Source organism: Cupressus sempervirens, chromosome 5 (genome assembly GCF_028749045.1).
Source record: "Cupressus sempervirens isolate cs-2001-9-10 chromosome 5, ASM2874904v1, whole genome shotgun sequence".
Lineage (NCBI taxonomy): Eukaryota > Viridiplantae > Streptophyta > Pinopsida > Cupressales > Cupressaceae > Cupressus > Cupressus sempervirens.
In genome coordinates this window covers 865,675,961-865,696,093 of record NC_143122.1, presented here as the reverse complement: position 1 = coordinate 865,696,093, position 20,133 = coordinate 865,675,961, and the positions used below count along the sequence as shown (strand labels likewise).

Sequence of the window (20,133 nt, the reverse complement as noted above, 5' to 3'; positions counted from 1 at the left end):
CTACCTAAACCCACGGGTTTGCACTATTAGCTGCTTGGCTCAAAATTCTCACATTTTTTCATGCAGGCTTTTATTCTAACTTGTTTTCTGTAGGTTTTATCACCATATCTTTAACCTCATAATCATAAATCATATCTAAATTTTTATTTTTATTTTTATTTTTTATTTTTAAAAAAGAGTATAAATCAAAATTTGACTTTTAGTGGTTCCGTAGGATATGGACCATTCTAAGCATTTTTACGCATATCAAAAATAATAATAAAAAGTTTTAAAAAAATTTCCCATAGTTAAGCTTTGATTTTGGAGATTTTTGGGTGACTAATCAGATCACATTTTTGTAGCATTGCAGGTTGGAGCGTCTTAAAAAACCTAATCATGTTTTTCATAGGTTTTTCTTACATGTTTAAACACATCTTTCATTGAATGCATATCGCTCAAATCACTCTCGAATGCCATAGATTAAAAATCAATTTTTTATTGGAATGCATGCTTAAAACAATGAACACAATCTTGAATGCCAAAAATCAATTAATCATTGCAATATCTCACACTTCCAATTTGGGCTTAAAACACTCTAACACAATCTTGAATGCCTAACAATCAATGAACATTGCATTTTTTTGATGCATTTCAATGATGCTCGCATTTCTTATGTTGACGAACTCTCGATTTTCATTATGTTGACGACGCTGTCAAGTTGGAATAAACATTGTAGGCCATAATCACAAGTGTCTTCAATCATAGCTTACAAAATCTAAATCATCAACTGGAATGAACGCGTGTCTTTTAAACCCAAGATCACTTATGTGGTCTTGTTTTCCACTTTTTTAGGAGGCCTGCTTGGGGATTTCATCACCCCTTGGGATGACCTCAACTCCAGCGTTCCAGCGGAGTATAAAGATCGGGAGGTGAATCCAAAGAGACCTCTCTTGGAATCAAGATTTTTTCACTCGGGCTAAGCCTCAAGGAACTTTATACCCTTGAGAAGTGAAAGAGGAAAAGTGGGTTACCGCTCCTCTCGGCTGTGTGACATCTTTTTTGGTTTCATCTATGGATTTGGGCCTCACATACCTCGCATATATCGAGGACTCCCTAGCTAAACCAAATTTCATCCTTGTAGAAAGCTTCCTAGGATGTTGGTGTGTTTGATGTGCTTGCTCCAAACTTTTTTCTGCTTGTTTGTTCATAGCTTTTGAATGAATGTTTGCCAACTTTGGTCAAAATCCCAAAAAAGTAAAAATCTCCCAGCTCAAGGCATACTTAGCGTAGTTACTGCCTCATCAGAAGATCATCCAAGCTCCCTTAGTTCTTTGCTTTAGAACAATCCCAAATCCAAAGTCCATCCAAATCACCCCCCCCCCCCAACCAGCTAGCAACCCAATCCAAAATCACACCCAAGCCTTTAAAGAGTTGTTGTCACTCTGCCAAAATTTTCTATCCAATCAATCCTACCAATCAACCAATCTCACCAAGGTTATCCCTCTGACAGAGCATTGTCTAGGGTAATCCAGCTTTGTCACTTGTATCCCTCATCACCTTAAGCTAAAGGTTGGGACCCACAAGTGGTCAATCTCATGTCATGCCCATAGGATCATCAGTCTATCCTTAAGTTGACACAATCACCACCAAGCTTGCACATAGGAAAGAAGACCTTTCGTGCTTTGGCAACATATCTTTGAAATTAGAATCCCCAGCCAATCCTCCTTAGGTTTGTCATATAGCTTTGACTCTCCCTAGGAAATCTTTCATCAGCCAATCCAAAATTTGTGCTTAATCCAAATCCAACCATGATCTTTCGTGTTCATCCATATGTGAGACCCCATCCCCATCCAACCCATCATCAAAACATGAAATCCCAAACCTATCATGATGTGTTCGATCGTATTGTCCTTGCTCCCGCCACCTCCTATTCCAATGATGATGAAAATTTTGTTGATTATGATGGGTATATTGAAAGCCTTAGAAACATTCCCCAAGCATCCCCCAAAATCCAAGCATTCCTCCAAACTATCTAGTCATGCCATCTCATATCCCAGCTTCTCCTCCCTCACCCAATCAACCAAGCTTCCAATCTTCCACCCCCATCACACTAGCTATTCCTATCAATCCACCTCCACCTCTGACACAAGAGTCTCCCAGGAATCTCCTAGAGGAAATACAAGAAAAGTCACCTCCAACAGTCGATAAGCCATGTCATCTAATCCAACCATGTGAAGTAGTTAGTGATGAAGCTTCCCCATCTATAATATCACCTCCATCTCCAATAGCTATCATCCCCATACCATCCATCAAATTGCTTAAAATCCTTCCACTTCCCACAAGCCTTAACATCCTACCACCTATCAAATCCCTCCAAAACCCATCCACATCCTCATCCCCTCCAAGCCTTTCCCAAATCTCCCATGATGACCTTTATGCGTCCATCTTCTATTCACCTATCTCCACTACCGAATCTCCCATCTATCCATCTACTGCCTTCGAAGAGTCCATCCCTTCATCTCCTATTGTACCATCCACTCCAATCCAATCCTATCAAGATCTTGTCCAAAAGCATGTTGACATCCCCCAAAGCATAAAAGACGATACCATCATGCCATGTCTTCCATCTAGAGCACCGTCGTCATCTCCTCCATCTCCATACTCCCAAGCCATACCTCCTCCATTACAGGACATCTTTTCATCCCACCAGCTAAATCAAGATCCTATCCTTCCATTCCCTCTACTTCATGCTCATACCTCTCCCATAATCCATGATGATAGATCAATAGAAGAAGAACTAACTATCATATCTGGACTCACATCTTGTGTTCCACATAATGAACATCATATTGGAGAAAGAAATAAAAATGTCTCTCTAGATGTTGGTATCTCCACTATTCCTACATGGTTGCAAGCCCTTCCATCTTCACCCCAACGTTCCCATCCATCTTATCCTATATCTATTTTGGGCCCTTATCCTACTCCTTATCTCCAACCCTCCATTTTGGGTCCATATACCCCTTATCCACATCCCCCACCCTTTCCATCCATTTTGGGTCCTTATATACCTAATATGAATCCTTTATCCCCTCCATCTATCTTGGGACCTACTCCTTCATTCCTACCATCCATTTTGGGAAATTATATCCATCTATATCCTATCTTCCAATCTATCCTTCCATCCCCTCAAATCCACCAGCTACATCATCAAAGGCACTCACCCTTGAATCCCTTCCAACCTTTAAACCTTATCACTCCATCCATTACCCCTCCATCTCCTCCATGTTGTTTTTCCCATACCATGGCTAATAAAAGCATATTGGATGCCAAAATAAAAAAGCATAAATCCAAAAATTCACAAAAATCCAAGTCTCAACATGTCCCTTCTAAAATACATGTTCAAGAAGAGAAACATTTGATCAAAATCAAAGAAAAAGTCAAGAGGCCACAAAGGCCCAAGCTGAAAAAGTCAAAAATCATGTGGATACCCAAGATGCCCATAAAAGCAATGCATCTCAAAGAAAAATCTCAATTGGCATCCATTCATGCTACTCAAAAAGCCTCATCCATCCATCCTTTATCCAAATCCCCATATATTCATCCTTCATCCCTCCACTCCACTCTTAGTCCATATGCTTCTTATCCTAAAAACCCCATCCTCCATCTTCCAACTTTACTTATAGTCCTTATCTTTCTCTTCCTCCATTTTCTCCTCAACTTCGCTCAATACCATCTTTCCCAGTATTTCATCACCTTTCAAGGTGTGTGCCAATGATGATCTTTCCATTTTCCTCATCCATTTGCCCACAAGCCTTATGTCTTCGCATCCATTATCTGCCAAACTCCCCCCCGCCATTCCACTTGTTCAATCCAATCCTTTTCCATCCATCCTACCAACATCTATGAGTAAAAATGCATCGAAAAAGTCAAAAAAATAAAAATAAAATAAAAAACAAAAAAACAAAAAAATCTTCCAATGGTGAAAACTTGGCAATTCAAGCGCCTTGGACAAGTACCATGATGAAAACTTGGCAAACAAGTGTCATGCGTAATCTCACCATCCCCAGCTTAGCCTATCACCCTCATGCTTTTGGTCATCTCTTGACATCCAACTCCATCTTCCAATCTATCCACCTATCCTCCACCCTCCCTCTTCCAATCTATCCACCTATCCTCCACCCTCCATCTCCCAATCTATCCACCTATCCTCCACCCTCCATCTTCCATCTCACATCATCCACTTATCTCCTACAGCTTTAGCCAACCATCACAAATATCATCCATCTCCCTAGCCCCTTCAGCTTTTTCCATCCTGGCTTCAATCCTATCATATCCTTCCTCCGACCTCCTCATGCATGTTATCTTCTGATTGGGGGCACTATATTCCTTGGAGATCTTGTCTTGTCCATCTTTCCATCATTTACCTTCTCCCTTGTCATTGGCATCTAGCTCTAGGCTATCCTCATGCAAACCCAATGTCATCTCTTTATATCCATCATAATCCTAGCTATCTACCATCCTATCCAGTCATCTCATCCTACTCCTCTAGCTATCCTTGGTCACAAAATCTCTCATCATCATTGGTATGCATCCTCCCCAAATCCATATCTTTCGCTATCACCTCATCCTTAGCTTCTGCATCTTGCACCAACTTGAGCCATCTCGCTATCCTATCAGCCTAAGCTTTTTCCTGCTTGTAACTATCTTGGTCAACTTCAGCTTGTAAATATCTTGGTCCGTCAGCTTGTACATCCTCTTTAGCTTAGTACCATTGTATCTATCCAGCTTTCGTGTCAGTTTCTCCTTGATCAACATCTTGCACACATTGCACAACCCTTGGTTAGCTATTCCAATGCATCCTTTAGCTAGATCTCCTATCACCAAAGTGTTATCCTTCTTAGTTCAGCTTGCCAGACGCATCACTCATCCAAATCCATCAGCTTAGGTGCTCTCCGATAGATCCTTGTAGGATATAGCTTTCCTCATGTTTGATCTTGGTCCGTTAGTACCTCGTCCCACCCATCTCATTGGCAAACTGTTCTCTTTTGGATTTTCACTTTCTTTTGATTTGGAATCTTCCCTTTTGGGTCTTGAAGTATCTTTTCCAAACAATCTTTTTGTTCCTTCCTCAAGGTTGCCATGATCTTCCATATCATGGTATACCCCGAATGGGGCAATCTGAGTGTAAGGTCTTGATCAAGTCTTTTGTTTGTTTTTCTTTTCTGCTTGTGGGTTACCCAGTGTCAGTTCCACGCTGCTTCCTTTGGGATTCATGTGTGATGCTAGGGCAATCCTTGCGTGTTTGTTTTGAGTCAGTATGTCAGTCCTCTGGACAGTTGGTGAAAAGGCCTTGATGTTCTTGGTAACCTTGGCAATTAACCAACAGTCCTATAGCAAATCTAGTGCTCAACTACATGATGGTACTTCTCTTTGAAGTATCCCCCTGCTCAAAAAGTTTCAATGGATTCCCTTCATCTCCATTATCCCCCATCCATCTCCAGCATCTGTCTCTCCTCCCCCAACTTATGCATCAGTATCTCTTTGAATCACTCCTCACCTTTAGCTTTAGGGATCCACAATCCTAGTCTTAGGGATCCACCAATCAAATCAATCCACCAAGCCTCATCTTTCGAGATCCACAATCCTAGTCCTAGGGATCTCTGAAACCCATCTTCCACCAAACTGACTCTTTGAAATCCTGTTGCATCAGCTTTATCATCCCATCATCCCTCCCCTCCTCCTAGATTCCTTTTTATAGCACTCCACTCCATCATCCCCCTCCCAATCCTGGAACATCTTAAGCTTGCTTCCTTTTGAGCATTTGATCCTCCCTTTATCATTCTCCCTTAGTGAGAGTTTTAGATAATTCAGCCCCTTCTCTTTGCCACTCTAAGTCTCCTTGCTTATCCCAGATTCTTGTATTTTTCAAGAAGCTATCGAGCCTCATTTTCTCTCCTCGCCGCCTTCTTGAGGGGGCATCTCTAAGTCTAGTCTCTCCTCTTCTTATCTGAGATTGGGGAAACCTTTTTGCTAAAACATCTTCCTCGTGTCGTCTCCATTCGAACTTCTTTGAAATAGTGTTGTCTCAACACTATGTCAAAGAGGGGCAAAATGTAGACACCTAACTCTGATTACACCGCTTCGGTAATCTTATTTAGCTATCTCTAAAGGCATAATTAATTAAATTCATATTTAATTAATCCTTTTGCCATCCCCTAGCTGATTAATTTAATTAATCATCTATAGTCCTAATTGATAAATCAAATAACCTATTATTTACCAATTAATCCTATTCTCCTATCTAATTCCAAAACCCTCATTTATTAAATAAATCTATTTGATAAATAAAGCCCTCAAATCTAATAACCCCTAAACTATCCTAAATCCTCCATTTAGCCTAATCCACCCCATCCACCCATACTAACCAAGCTTAGCTACTAACTCACCCACCCTTATGAATGCCATCCACTTGCACATCTCTAACATCCTTAATCTAATCCTAAAACCAATCCTAATCCCTCCCCTAACCTTGTCACATTCCCTAAGTGAGCTTAAGACTTTCCTAAGCCAAATCAAAGTCTCCTCCCTTAAAATATCCCAACCATAAACCTTCAATGCTCTTACATGCCCTTAAAAGCTCTTACAAGCCATTATGAGGGCCATTTAAGGCCTTGAGCCACCTTTGTTGACTCATCCTTACCCTTTCCTCTACCCATTGACCCTGTGACATGTGTCACTCCCTGATTCGTGCTAAACAAGCACAATCCATGTGCTTCCCTTTGAGTGCATCTTAGCCTTCCATAAGCTTTCATCTCTCCTTGCATCTTAGCCATCCATCCCTCAAGCCCTTAGCCTATAAATTGAACCCCCTCCCTTCACAAAATCATCCATCCTCCATTGCAAAGTTATAGTGCTATTTTGAGAGCACAAACACTATCAAAATACCATTATAATGGCAAAATCCCTTCATGACTCCATTGTTGAAACCTTGTTTCACTTACTCCACCCATCCATTTGAATTTTGAAGCATAACTTGTGAGCATACATTCCTATAATCAAGGAAAAATCCATTGCATCATTGTGTTATGCCATTAGGAGCCTACCATTCTTGGTTTGCTTCCTTTTTGTGGTGATAACCCTAAGTCCTATCTTAAGTGTTAGCTTGCTTAGTATTGTTGATGCTTCTATTTAATTAGTTGGTATTCAATTTGCACTACTAATCTAGGTGATACATTGCCAGCTTAGGGAAGAGAACTAATGAAGAAATCATATCTCCAGGTGGTCCAAGTAAGCGAACCAGACAGAGCTCCGAAAAAAAGTAGTTGAGGGCACTATGGGATCTGTAGTTAATACCATCCAAAGTACCGTGGAGGCTGGAAAAGAGGTGGTCCAAATGATCAAAGAACTGCAATAGTAGTTTTTCTGTGTTTCTAATTTTTGGTCTCTGTCTTGGTACTTGTCTTGGTCCCTGGTCGATTGTCTAGGTTTTTTATCTAGTTTTGTTGTTTTAAAACTAGGTTCTAGGTCCTTGTAAAATCTGGTCTCATTTTTTGGGTTTATCTTGTGGTTTCAGGTCCCTGTAAAACTTGAATTTGAATCTTTTAAAATTGCAGGTTTCAAGTCCTTGTAAAACCAGGTTGAACTTAATGGTTTATCTTTTGTTTTCTTGTTAAGGGTTTCGGGTCCCCTTCAAAACCTGTTTATACCTTAATCTGAAATAGTCATTTTGTAAATCCTCTAACCAGGCAACATTTCTAGATTGAAGTGTCTTAAGGCCTCTAACAAGGAAACTCCTAATGGGATGATTCAAATCCTTTAACAGGGTCACACCTAACAATGTGTTTTGTAACCTTTAATAGGGTTGGCTCCTAACAGGGCTCACTTTAGAAGAGTGAAAAGTTGTAACAAGTTGCATTGGTGGTTTTCCCAAATTGGGTTCCCATGTTAAATATTGGTGTCTCATGTGTTCATATTATTTTCTTATTGCTTTATCTTTTTGCAACTAAGTTACTAAAGGTTAATGCACATCATTATCTTAAGATTGCTTTGTTAACTGAGTTAAAGTGAATATCTAGTTCTAACCAAGTTGTGAGTTTAAAGGAAGTTTGTATTGACATCTAAGGGATTTCAAATTTTTTTAGTGGTAACTAATTCACCCCTCCCCTATGAGTTACTCCTCTTATATTTACAACAATTTTATACTCACACGCACCCAGTTCAATGTAAAAAGAAATATCCTCTTCTCTCTTGGGTGAGTGCATATTTATAACAAGAGAGAGGTGACTGCACACTTCTACCAATATGAAGCAATATTATTTTTTTATTTGAAAGGGTATTCAATTTGGCTTGACATTGGGTTTCATATATATGAAAGGTCAAGATGTGGATTGAAATACAAGAAAGTGGAGAAGAAGATAGGATATGAATAAAGAAGGATATATGATTTAGTGCAGAGTATCCAAGGAGTTGCAAAGAATGTTCAGATCAAGGGGATCCAGAGGATAGGCCAAAATAGTGATATGAATATGCAATTCAGTTGTTTCCTCAATTAGGTCAATCATTGTTACTCTCTAACAATTGTAGCAGTGAAGAAATCTCTGAATAGATTTGACTTAACAATCATTTTGTAAATCCTCTAACTAGGTGGCATTTCTAGATTGAAGTGTCTTAAGACCTCTAACAAGGCCACTCCTAATAGGGTGATTCAAATCCTTTAACAGGGTCACACCTAACAATGTGTTTCGTAACCTTTAATAGGGTTGGCTTCTAACATGGCTCACTTTAGAAAAATGAAAACTTGTAACTAGTTGTATTGATGGTTTTCCCAAATTGGGTTTCCACGTTAAATATTGAGTCTGATTACTCAAATAATAATGAAGAAAAAGATGTGGATGAGGAGGAGAACACAGATGTGTGAGATTTCAGCTCTAATTTGGAAGGTTACCCTAGTGGCAAGGTTGAATCTAGTAAGGAGGAGATGGATGAAAGCAATGATAAAAATATTGGTACGGGTAATGCTGGTGAAGAGGATAGCAATCAAAGTGAGCAATCCTTGGGAGTGAGGGATGAAGAAGAAGTAATGGAGAAGGGAAAGGAGGAACTCTTTAATAATGATGCTGAAAATGTGAAGGAAGACATAAGGAAAGAGAAGAATGAGTCTATGGGTAAGGAAGATATGGGAGAGGATAAGGATGATTATGTTGGTAGAGATACTAAGCTTTCTTTCTTGCATACTGCAAAGCTCAAGGAAAACTCTTCCCTTCAAATTGACTCCTAGGTGTATAACAAATTAATGAACTTGAAAAGAAAAGTCACAACAATGGAGTAGAACTAAGAAACTGATTGCGCAAAGACCACCCAGTTGGAAATTCAGGTTGGTAATATACCGGACAAACTAAAGGAATATGAAAAAAAGCTTCGATTATTGATCAAAGAAAGCAGTAATAAGATGGAGTAGGTTGCTTCTAATATTTTTGCAGCTACTGTCAGCTTAGGGAAGAGAACTAATGAACAAATCATATCTCCAGGTGGTCCAAGTAAGCGAACCAGACAGAGCTCCGAAAAAAAGTAGCTGAGGGCACTATGGGATCCGTAGTTAATACCATCCAAAGTATTATGGAGGCTGGAAAAGAGGTGGTCCAAATGATCAAAGAACTGCAATAGTAGTTTTTCTGTGTTTCTGATTTTTGGTCTCTGTCTTGGTGCTTGTCTTGGTCTCTAATCGATTGTCTAGGTTTTTTATCTGGTTTTGTTGTTTTAAAACTAGGTTCTAGGTCCTTGTAAAAACTGGTCTCATTTTTTGGGTTTATCTTGTGGTTTCAGGTCCCTGTAAAACTTGAATTTGAATCTTTTAAAACTGTAGGTTTCAAGTCCTTGTAAAACCAGGTCAAACTTAATGGTTTATCTTTTGTTTTCTTGTTAAGGGTTTTGGGTCCCCTTCAAAACCTGTTTATACCTTAATCTGAAATAGTCATTTTGTAAATCCTATAACCAGGCAACATTTCTAGATTGAAGTGTCTTAAGGCCTCTAACAAGGAAACTCCTAATGGGATGATTCAAATCCTTTAACAGGGTCACACCTAACAATGTGTTTTGTAACCTTTAATAGGGTTGGCTCCTAACAGGGCTCACTTTAGAAGAGTGAAAAGTTGTAACAAGTTGCATTGGTGGTTTTCCCAAATTGGGTTCCCATGTTAAATATTGGTGTCTCATGTGTTCATATTATTTTCTTATTGCTTTATCTTTTTGCAACGAAGTTACTAAAGGTTAATGCACATCATTATCTTAAGATTGCTTTGTTAACTGAGTTAAAATGAATATCTAGTTCTAACCAAGCTGTGAGTTAAAAGAAAGTTTGTATTGACATCTAAGGGATTTCAAATTGTTTTAGTGGTAACTAATTCACCCCTCCCCTCTGAGTTACTCCTCTTATATTTACAACAATTTAATACTCACACGCACCCAGTTCAATGTAAAAAGAAATATCCTCTTCTCTCTTGGGTGAGTGCATATTTATAACGAGAGAGGTGACTACACACTTCTACCAATATGAAGCAATATTTGATGTGTTTAGGAAGCTTCATAGGGGCTCATTTGTATCCTCCAACCCTTAGGTATATAAAATATGGGAACTACATATACTAGCACCCATATACACCAATGAGATGAACAACTTCATCCGACATTCTCTAATGTGGAATTCCTATAGATTCATGTGTCAATTTCCCCAATAAGGTATCAATTAGGTCCTCTTATAGTTCATGCTACAATTCTTTCTCTATAAACAGGAGTATTACACATATATCTTAATAATTGTCCAATTACTCAAGTCCAATTACTCGTACACCCAAGCTCTTCTTGCAAAATACTTAATAAATAATATTGGCTTAATATATTTATGAAACTAAATAGCATGGCATGGGATAATAATGGATTATTGATCACAAGATCAAGTATTCATGAGTATATATAATCATAATCGCTTATCACTTCAAACAAGTTAGACAAAAAGTTTGGATGCCCAAAAATAATGAACAAAATATTCACCAGCACCAATCACATCACATATTACCTTTTCATATCTTTATATCTTTTTCACATGGGATCGTCAAATGCATTAAACTACTTAGAACCATTTGAACCAGTTCAATGGTTGCAATGCTTTACTCAATTAAAAATATGACTGTATGAGGAAAAAGGTAGTGAAATTTTCTTTTAGAATGTGGCTCTAATGTGAACACAAAGGATACTTTGACCCATGTAAATTGATTGAATTGGTCTAATGGTCTCGAGTAGTTCATGACTTTGTCTTTTTTGAAAAATCTTGTAAAATTATATCTACATTTTCACTCATATATCATAAACATTCTCATTCATTTCCTAGGTATATCTATGGAGTACAAAAGCTCACCACATGTAGATTTTTAGAAAAGGAAGGGAGGTGGTTGTATGCTTATATATTGATGATTAGGAAATGAAGTTTTCTTTTTTGAAAAAGAGAGAGAAGTTTGAACTCTCGACCTCAAGATTACTTAAGTATCATCTATGAGACCTACACGCTAGCCCACTACGCCACCACCCCTTATGTTGTGGTCAAATTCCTATTATAATGTTACGCCTCCCAAAAAAACTTGAATGGAAAACACAAGTAAAAGATGATGGAGATATGTTAGAACACTCTAAGGCCCTCACCACTTGCTACTAACGAGCATCTCCTGTGAATGGGAAAGGTATGAAGAAAAGAAGGTATGAAGAATTCCAAATTTTGAAGCCTCTAGGAGACTCCACAATAAGAAGAAACATCATAATGGCGAAATGCGACATCATCTTGTGTTTTCGGGAAGACGGGAAGATAGCCCGTGAAAACATGAGAGTCATCAAATCTGCAATCCAAAGTCAACCCTACTAAGAACAACTGAACCAGCTTGACAAAAGAAGAAACTGCAGTTTAGTTAAAGAACAAACAGATTCAACTTAGAATGTTAGCTGTAAACCTTAGCGGGTTTCTTTGATCGAATATCAATGATGAGTCGAATGGAGGCAAAAATAGCCAACAATACCCATCAAAGTGATTGTCAAAATTTAGAGCAAAAATATTGGGAATACAGTGAAAGAGTTAAAAATTATACCTAAGAACATAATGCTCAAAGTATGTTGTTCCTACCAAATATACTCCAAATTTAAATCCGAGGTTAGCATAATTCTCTAGATTTGTAAAAGTAATTATCAATTCTTTATTTTTTCTCTATCAATCAATCCATCCTTTTTTTTTCCATTTTTTCTTATTTAGTCTCTTATTTTGCATGATTAGATCCTCTAAATTTACTTCATTCTTAACCATAAAAATAAAGAATCATTGTCCTGCCTAGCGCTTGACTCTAACTTTAGCTCAACGGGGCATTTTCCTTCTAATTTGTGCTATAAAGAAAGGTGGAAAATCTCTCACATTTTGACCTCCTCCCCCCTCTTTATGTACATTTTTGGGGAACCAAGAATGACATTTCCATTCTAATTTTGGTGTTAGATCCCCTTTACGTACACTTGATCCTTACAAACCCAACAAAATTCAACAGTAATACATATTCTTGAGAACTAAAAGAAACTAACCAACAACTCACCTCTGTTCACAACTAAACCTTGCTACCTCTTTGTCTCAACTCCAATTACCCATACACCAAGGCTCTTCTTTTAAAATACTTAATAACTAATACTGGATGAACATGTTTATGCAACTCAATAGCATGGCATACAATATTAATGGAGCATTAATCACAAGACGAAATATTAATGAGTATATATAATCATAATCACTTATCACTTCAAAATAAGTTAGACAACAAGGTTGGACGTTCAGAAACAATGAATGAAGTATTCACCGCCGTCAATCACATCACTCAATACCTTTTCATATCCTTTATATCTTTTTCACATGGGATCATCAAACGTATTGAACCAGTTTGGTGGGTTCAACGCTTTAGCATATGCTTTAACTCAACAAAACATATGACTGTACGAGGAAAAAGGTAGTGAAATTTCCTTCTAGAATGTGGCTCTAATGTGAACACAAAGAACACTTTGATCCATGTAAACTGCTTGAATTGGTCTAATGGGCTCGAGCAGTTCAGGACTTTGTGAACAAAGAAATGGACTATAAAACATATGACTTGAGCCTAAACATCCGTTACCTCTTTATTGGACATTTTGAACTAGTTGAACACCCTGCACTAGTTCAACATGTTCAAAGTGTTCAACATTAGAGACTTAGTGAACATACAACCCATGAGACTCATGAATGAATAAATGACTCTTGTCATGGCAAACTCGCAAATTTGGTAATTTTTGGAGGGTGGCTAACAATAGTTAAATTAAATCAGCATTTCATCCAAGGTATACATCGCTTAGTTTTGATATAGTTTTGAACAGGTTACCTACCGCATAAACATTTTTAAAAAAATGTGTTTTATGACAATCCCTTGTGCTTTTGCATATGCATTCGTACACAGTAGTAGAAGACATGAACTTGTAAAACTTAAAAAAGTGTGTAAGGCGTATTTTCAATTAATTGAGGATGGTGGAGTGAGAGTTCTAGAAACAAACCAATTCCTTTATCCAATTACAAATCGAGCCTCTAAATACATACAAAATATGTAATAATTAAATCAAAAGCGATGTATTAGTCAACACACTATGCACAAGGAGAAACTAAATGAAGATCAAATATACTTTTAACCACTTGGTCTAGAAATCTTGTTACAAAATTAGGATAAACATAGATGATTGTGATTAAAAATTTCATATAGCCAAGTTGTTCCTCTTTCCGTTGTCCAATTTTTTAATCATGTGATGTAACATTCGTCAAAAAAAAAATGAAACTTGATCTATATATAACCATTTGTAGGCCATAGAGAGCTATATATAACCACTTGTAGTCCACATAGAAGTATATAGAGTTAAATATAACCATTTGTAGCCCATATAGAATTGCATACTTGTAACAGTTGATGATGATTACTATCGATATCTATGGATTACTAAGCTCGCCACTTGTGGATATTTAGAAAATAAACTTGTCTTCTGTGAAAAGGATTGGGGTGAGAGAGGCTCGAACTCTCGACCTCAGGATTCCTCAAATATCAGCTATGAGACCTACGCGCTAGCCAACTGCGCCACCACCCCATACGTTAAAAGGAGATTCCTGTTAGAATTGTAGACGCTGCAACAGAAATTAAATGGAAAACAAAAGGTGGGGATCTGTCAGAACACCCTGAGGCCTTCACTGCTTGCCACTGACGAGCAAGCAGGACGTTCATCGGGAGGCGAGCTGTACGAGCAGCTGCCTCAGCATTCGCGCTCTGGCCCCAGAGTCTTATCTCATCTTCCAGATTTATGTGCTTGTCTGAGTTTGATACGCAGACCAAGTTGTACAACCTTCAGAACAGATCCTGTTCAAGTAAGGTCGTGCTTTGAAGGCTTGCATTCTCCCATCATAAAGTCTTTATTCTTAGAATGTACTATAAATGTGGGATATTACATGCACGGGGCTTTAAACATGTCTGCCCTGCGGTTAGCCTTGGACACATTCTATCTAGAGTTTAAGTTGCAATGCTCTCCTAATCCGTTGGATTGACAACGCTTTTCTATGGAACAAGTAGGAAACATCCAAGGATTGAAGGCCTGAATCATTTGTTTTTCTGTTAAAACGTTAAAGCAGGGTTCAATGGAGGAGACTGTGGGAACATTCTTTATGCCTTCCACTGGCATAGACCAAAACAATGAAGATCTCCTCCTCCCCACAATGAATATTTATGCTTGGGTTAAACTAGACTCTGTGCATCGGTAAAATTAGATTTGTGCTATCACCCCTGTTATTTTCATGCAAACATGTTTTATTTGATCCGTAAAGACGATTAATAATAATAATTACAGGCCACAATGACAAAAACAAATTATTATTAAACTTACTGTCTTCTAACAAGCCCCGAGATTTTAACATGGAAAAAAAGAAAAGGCTTTTCGCCATAGCAGTCAGAAGCCTCAGCTGATCAGAGACTATCAGAGCCAGGTTTCGATCATGGGACCTGTGGGTTATGGGCCCACCACGCTTCCGCTGCGCCACTCTGATGGTTAGAAGTTTGACACTGGTTTTAAAGAGAACTACCATACGTAAGACGGCTGAACTTATTGATTAAAACAATAAACACACCGATAAGCTGCCATAAAGTCAGCAAATATTAAGAGCAGCAGCGCTGTCGTAGGCCTAAAACGAGTTATTTATAGATTCATTTAAAAATGAACAGAAAAGAAGGAAACATGTCTGAGCCCAGGTTCGAACTGGGGACCTTTAGTGTGTGAGACTAACGTGATAACCAACTACACCACCCAGACAGCTGAGATTACGACTTCTTGAAAGGATTCCAAAACCGTATCCTGAAACGATTTGGAATCATTTGCCAGCACGCCATTTTGAGGATTTGACCACGTAGTACGAGAATTCTGTCGATCTCTGCGTTTGTAGTCCAACGGTTAGGATAATTGCCTTCCAAGCAATAGACCCGGGTTCGACTCCCGGCAGACGCAACTGCTATAATTTTGTAAATGTTACGTTGGCGGAATAAAGAGAAATTGTTTACTGCTAAAATGACGTGAAAAAGAAACACTTTTACAGTCGAAGACGACATGAAAGATAATACTATTTAATTTTTACGTTGGCCGAATAAAAGGAAACTGTTTACTGGTAAAGTGGCGCGACAAAGACTTTTACAGTTGAAGACGACATCAAAGATAATACAAAAGTTTCCGTTGCCGGGACTCGAACCCGGGTCTCTCGGGTGAGAGCCGAGTATCCTAACCAACTAGACTACAACGGAATTCATGCTTCGTTCGCCAGTACAACTTATGTCTTTTAGCATCAAACAAAAGGTTAAAGTTTCTGCCTGCCTATGTTACCATAAACGAGAAACGTAACCGCGATGGCAATGTGACAAGAAATGAAGTTCGTAAAGGTTGCATATAAGAAACGGAATATATATATATATATTTTTAAATAATATTTTATAATACTTATATTTCAAATTTCAAAATTTAATGATAATATCAAATAATTTTATTATAAATAAATAATAAAATCTAAGATAGCATTAATAAATCTATTAATAACATATCATTTATAAAACTTAAGTAATCTAGTCAATCATTAACTAGTTCTTATCAAAGTTAATCTTTCTCTATAAATAAATGAACCATTGCAAATTTATTCCTACCTCACCGTAAATGTGGCAAGTTTAATTATCAATGTGACAAGTTTAATTAAATACTGCCAGTTTATTCATGATAAAAGGGTCAGTTACTAATTCTAAGTGTCACTGGCCAAAACAAATTCCCTTTGAAATTTGCAATGTTTTTCTACCGGTTGAAGTTGAAATCACTGCATTGAAACGACCGTTTCTCAACGTGAAATGGGTTTCACCCGTTGAAATGCGCAACGGTTGTAAGCCGTCTCGTTTCTGGTAACTATGTTGCCCGCTCAATTCAATTTCTGCTTATAATGGAGCAATTTTCGTAATAGACATTGGATCCTCGAACGCGACAAAATCAACTGCAAATCAAGATCAAGCATACCAACCCCAAATCCTGACCGGGATCTTTAACTAATAGTTCATCATACTTGGCGACATAGTTCTCGTGTCTTAATGGCAGCATCTACCCAGCAGACATAATTCACTATTTTAATGATTTAATAATTAATTTTAAAATTGTTTTACAATTATTTATTTATTTATTTTTAATTTAAAAAGTGCAATTCAAGAAATTCTCTCGGATAGTTATCTAGTGGCCAATCTAATCATGTCAAGGTATATAGATTTTCTCTTTCCATAGTACATGTTATTCATCATTCGATTGGTTCAAAGAGTACTAATTAATTAAATACATAAAAACTAGCACTAGCATCTTCGGTTGCAAAGGTTTAGTCGGTTTGAATTATGAAGCATTAAATATTGTTTAGCTTTTATCTGTCGAACACCTACACCAATATACAATTGATGTCATTCACCCTGCACGTTGATCGAAATAACTTGCATTTGTCATTACCGTAGGTATCAGGTGGCAACTCCAGGATTGTTTGTTTGAGAGGAGTCGTATTATCATGTTCTTTGAACACGATATATGCTCCATTGTACACTTGAGAGCATCAAGGCAACTTCCCCATCTCAGGGAAGCACAATGACTCAAATATTTGTCTACGTTGCTTTACCCATTGTTGTAGCTTTGATGTTCATGAACTCAACAAGTTCTCTAAACATATCCACATCTTTCTTCACTCATCTATTTGACGAAAAGCTATGTATGCTTCTAGGTAGCGTGGTTTCAACCATTTTAAACAATTATCTGTGTAAGACAAGTATGTTGTTGTCATATAGAAGATTGATTTGACATTGACCTTTTATAACTATGCATAAGCTTCAAATTAGAATACTAATAAGCTTTACCAATTGAAAGAGAAAGGGAAAAGATCTTTCTTAGCCAAGGAAAGAAATTCCAACTCTCTTACCAATAGAAGACCAAGACTACTCGATATGCTTCAAAATGGGTTGCATCTATTAGAACAAAAAATAGGAAAAACTAAATGTTAAAGTATACAGTGGATGACAATAAACACGGGTATGCTATAGTAAGTTGAAAAAGAAAGTAAACTTAAAAAAAGGCTCTTGAATTCAACTTCCTTATATATCCTGTATCAAGTATGTTTCCATCACTTGAAACTGCACCAATAATGCTAAAATCTAGATGAGATAGTAACTTCAGTCTTTAATGTCGATACAAAGCATTTATCTGGATGTAGTTATTTCTTTACACCTGGGCAACAAATAAACCCGTTAGAAGTTGAGACACTATATAATGCACAATTACTAACATGTTATTCCAATAATCTAATTCTTCCACAAGAAAATCATGGATACTCTAAACATATCCACATCTTTCTTCACTCATCTATTTGACAAAAAGCTATGTATGCTTCTAGGTAGCATGGTTTCAACCATTTTAAACAATTATCTGTGTAAGACAAGTATGTTGTTGTCATATAGAAGATTGATTTGACATGCAATGATGCAAATCCTCTACTGAATGACCTTTTATAACTATGCATAAGCTTCAAATTAGAATACTAATAAGCTTTACCAATTGAAAGAGAAAGGGAAAAGATCATTCTTAGCCAAGGAAAGAAATTCCAACTCTCTTACCATTAGAAGACCAAGACTACTCAATATGCTTCAAAATGGATTGCATCTATTAGAACAAAAAATAGAAAAAACCAATTATTAAAGTATACAATGGATGCCAGTAAACACGGGTATGCTATATTAAGTTGAAAAAGAAAGTAAACTTCAAAAAAAGGCTCTTGAATTCAACTTCCTTATATATCTTGTATCAAGTATGTTTCCGTCACTTGAAACTACACCAATAATGCTCAAATCTAGATGAGATAGTACTTCAATCTTTAATGTCGATACAAAGCATTTATCTTCGTGTAGTTATTTCTTTACACCTGGGCAACAAATAAACCCGTTAGAAGTTGAGACACTATATAATACAAAATTTCTAATATGTTATTCCAACAATCTAATTCTTCCACAAGAAAACCATGGATACAACATACCTACTTGCAACATCACAAATGAGGGATTTCACAAAGAACATTGAATTTGTTTCATTAATCGCAACAGATTAATATTGTTGGAAAATATCTTCCTAGGTCATACTCAAACTCTCCCTCCCTCCCTACCTCATCACATTCATTGTCTTCACCCTTCTTTCTCTAAGATAATTTTTATCTCTCCCTCCCCTTCCCTCCCTCGCCCCAAAATTTCTAATATGTTATTCCAACAATCTAATTCTTCCACAAGAAAACCATGGATACAACATACCTACTTGCAACATCACAAATGAGGGATTTCACAAGGAACATTGAATTTGTTTCATTAATCACAACAGATTAATATTGTTGGAAAATATCTTCCTAGGTCATACTCAAACTCTCCCTCCCTCCCTACCTCATCACATTCATTGTCTTCACCCTTCTTTCTCTAAGATAATTTTTATCTCTCCCTCCCCTTCCCTCCCTGGCCCCAAAATTTCTAATATGTTATTCCAACAATCTAATTCTTCCACAAGAAAACCATGGATACAACATACCTACTTGCAACATCACAAATGAGGGATTTCACAAAGAACATTGAATTTGTTTCATTAATCACAACAGATTAATATTGTTGGAAAATATCTTCCTAGGTCATACTCAAACTCTCCCTCCCTCCCTACCTCATCACATTCATTGTCTTCACCCTTCTTTCTCTAAGATAATTTTTATCTCTCCCTCCCCTTCCCTCCCTCGCCCCCCTTTCTATCTCCCCTTCCCCCTTCTCTCTCTAAGATAAATTTAAATTCTCTCTATCTCCCTCCTTTTGTCTCTCTCCCCTTCCCCACTTTTCTCTAAGAAAAAATTAAATTCCCTTTATCTCCCTCCTTTTGAATATCTCTGCTTCCCAGCCTCCCTCCCCTTCTCTTCCTCCCACCTTCCCTCTCTAGGAGAATTTAAAATATATGTCAAATCGTGTATGTTCAAAGATTTCAAAGATTTATAATTGTAATTGCATTATGTACTAGTTGATTTCGAAATTTAAAACTTAAATATCAAAATAATTAAGGTAGATCTATTAAATGTTATAAATCTACTATAGTTTTTAAAGTTAAGATATTTTTTTAAACAATGTCATTAAAAATTTTATTCAAATTTTTTATCTATTATAAATTATTAAATTAACATCTTATTATACGTTGTATCAAAATTATTTTTAAAATTATTTTCTTCCTTATTTCAGGCTACAATTAACTTCAAATTTTAGAAGTTAAAGAAATTCTAAATTTTTTAATTAATGATAAATAAGTTTTCTAATTAAACTTACTATTATATTCTATAGCATAAATCTAGTCACAGGCAATTTTTGCAAAGAGGACTATTGTATTTAACTTTGGTCTCCTATAGAAAAATATTTTATTAGATTTAAATTGGTGAAGATTTGAATTGCTTGAATAATCTCAAAACGTTAGTTAATATATATTATATACAAAAGGGAGTTTAATATCTAAAGTGAGAAA

The 20,133-nt window shown here is 37.0% G+C and overlaps 5 non-coding genes across 5 annotated transcripts; 1 reads left to right on the top strand and 4 right to left on the bottom strand.

Moving 5' to 3' along the window:
• Positions 1 to 14,065: 14,065 nt before the first annotated feature.
• Positions 14,066 to 14,154, bottom strand: TRNAM-CAU (transfer RNA methionine (anticodon CAU)). Its single transcript is given in 2 exon segments — positions 14,066 to 14,101; positions 14,117 to 14,154. It is a non-coding gene; the product is annotated as a tRNA-Met (tRNA).
• Positions 14,155 to 14,226: 72 nt separating this feature from the next.
• On the bottom strand, positions 14,227 to 14,438 carry LOC149558668 (small nucleolar RNA U3). Its single transcript, XR_016352499.1, has one exon. It is a non-coding gene; the product is annotated as a small nucleolar RNA U3 (small nucleolar RNA).
• An 851-nt stretch (positions 14,439 to 15,289) lies between these two features.
• On the bottom strand, positions 15,290 to 15,363 carry TRNAV-CAC (transfer RNA valine (anticodon CAC)). The gene has a single exon. It is a non-coding gene; the product is annotated as a tRNA-Val (tRNA).
• Positions 15,364 to 15,483: 120 nt separating this feature from the next.
• TRNAG-UCC (transfer RNA glycine (anticodon UCC)) lies at positions 15,484 to 15,555 on the top strand. Its single transcript has one exon. It is a non-coding gene; the product is annotated as a tRNA-Gly (tRNA).
• A 217-nt stretch (positions 15,556 to 15,772) lies between these two features.
• Positions 15,773 to 15,845, bottom strand: TRNAE-CUC (transfer RNA glutamic acid (anticodon CUC)). The gene has a single exon. It is a non-coding gene; the product is annotated as a tRNA-Glu (tRNA).
• Positions 15,846 to 20,133: the final 4,288 nt, after the last annotated feature.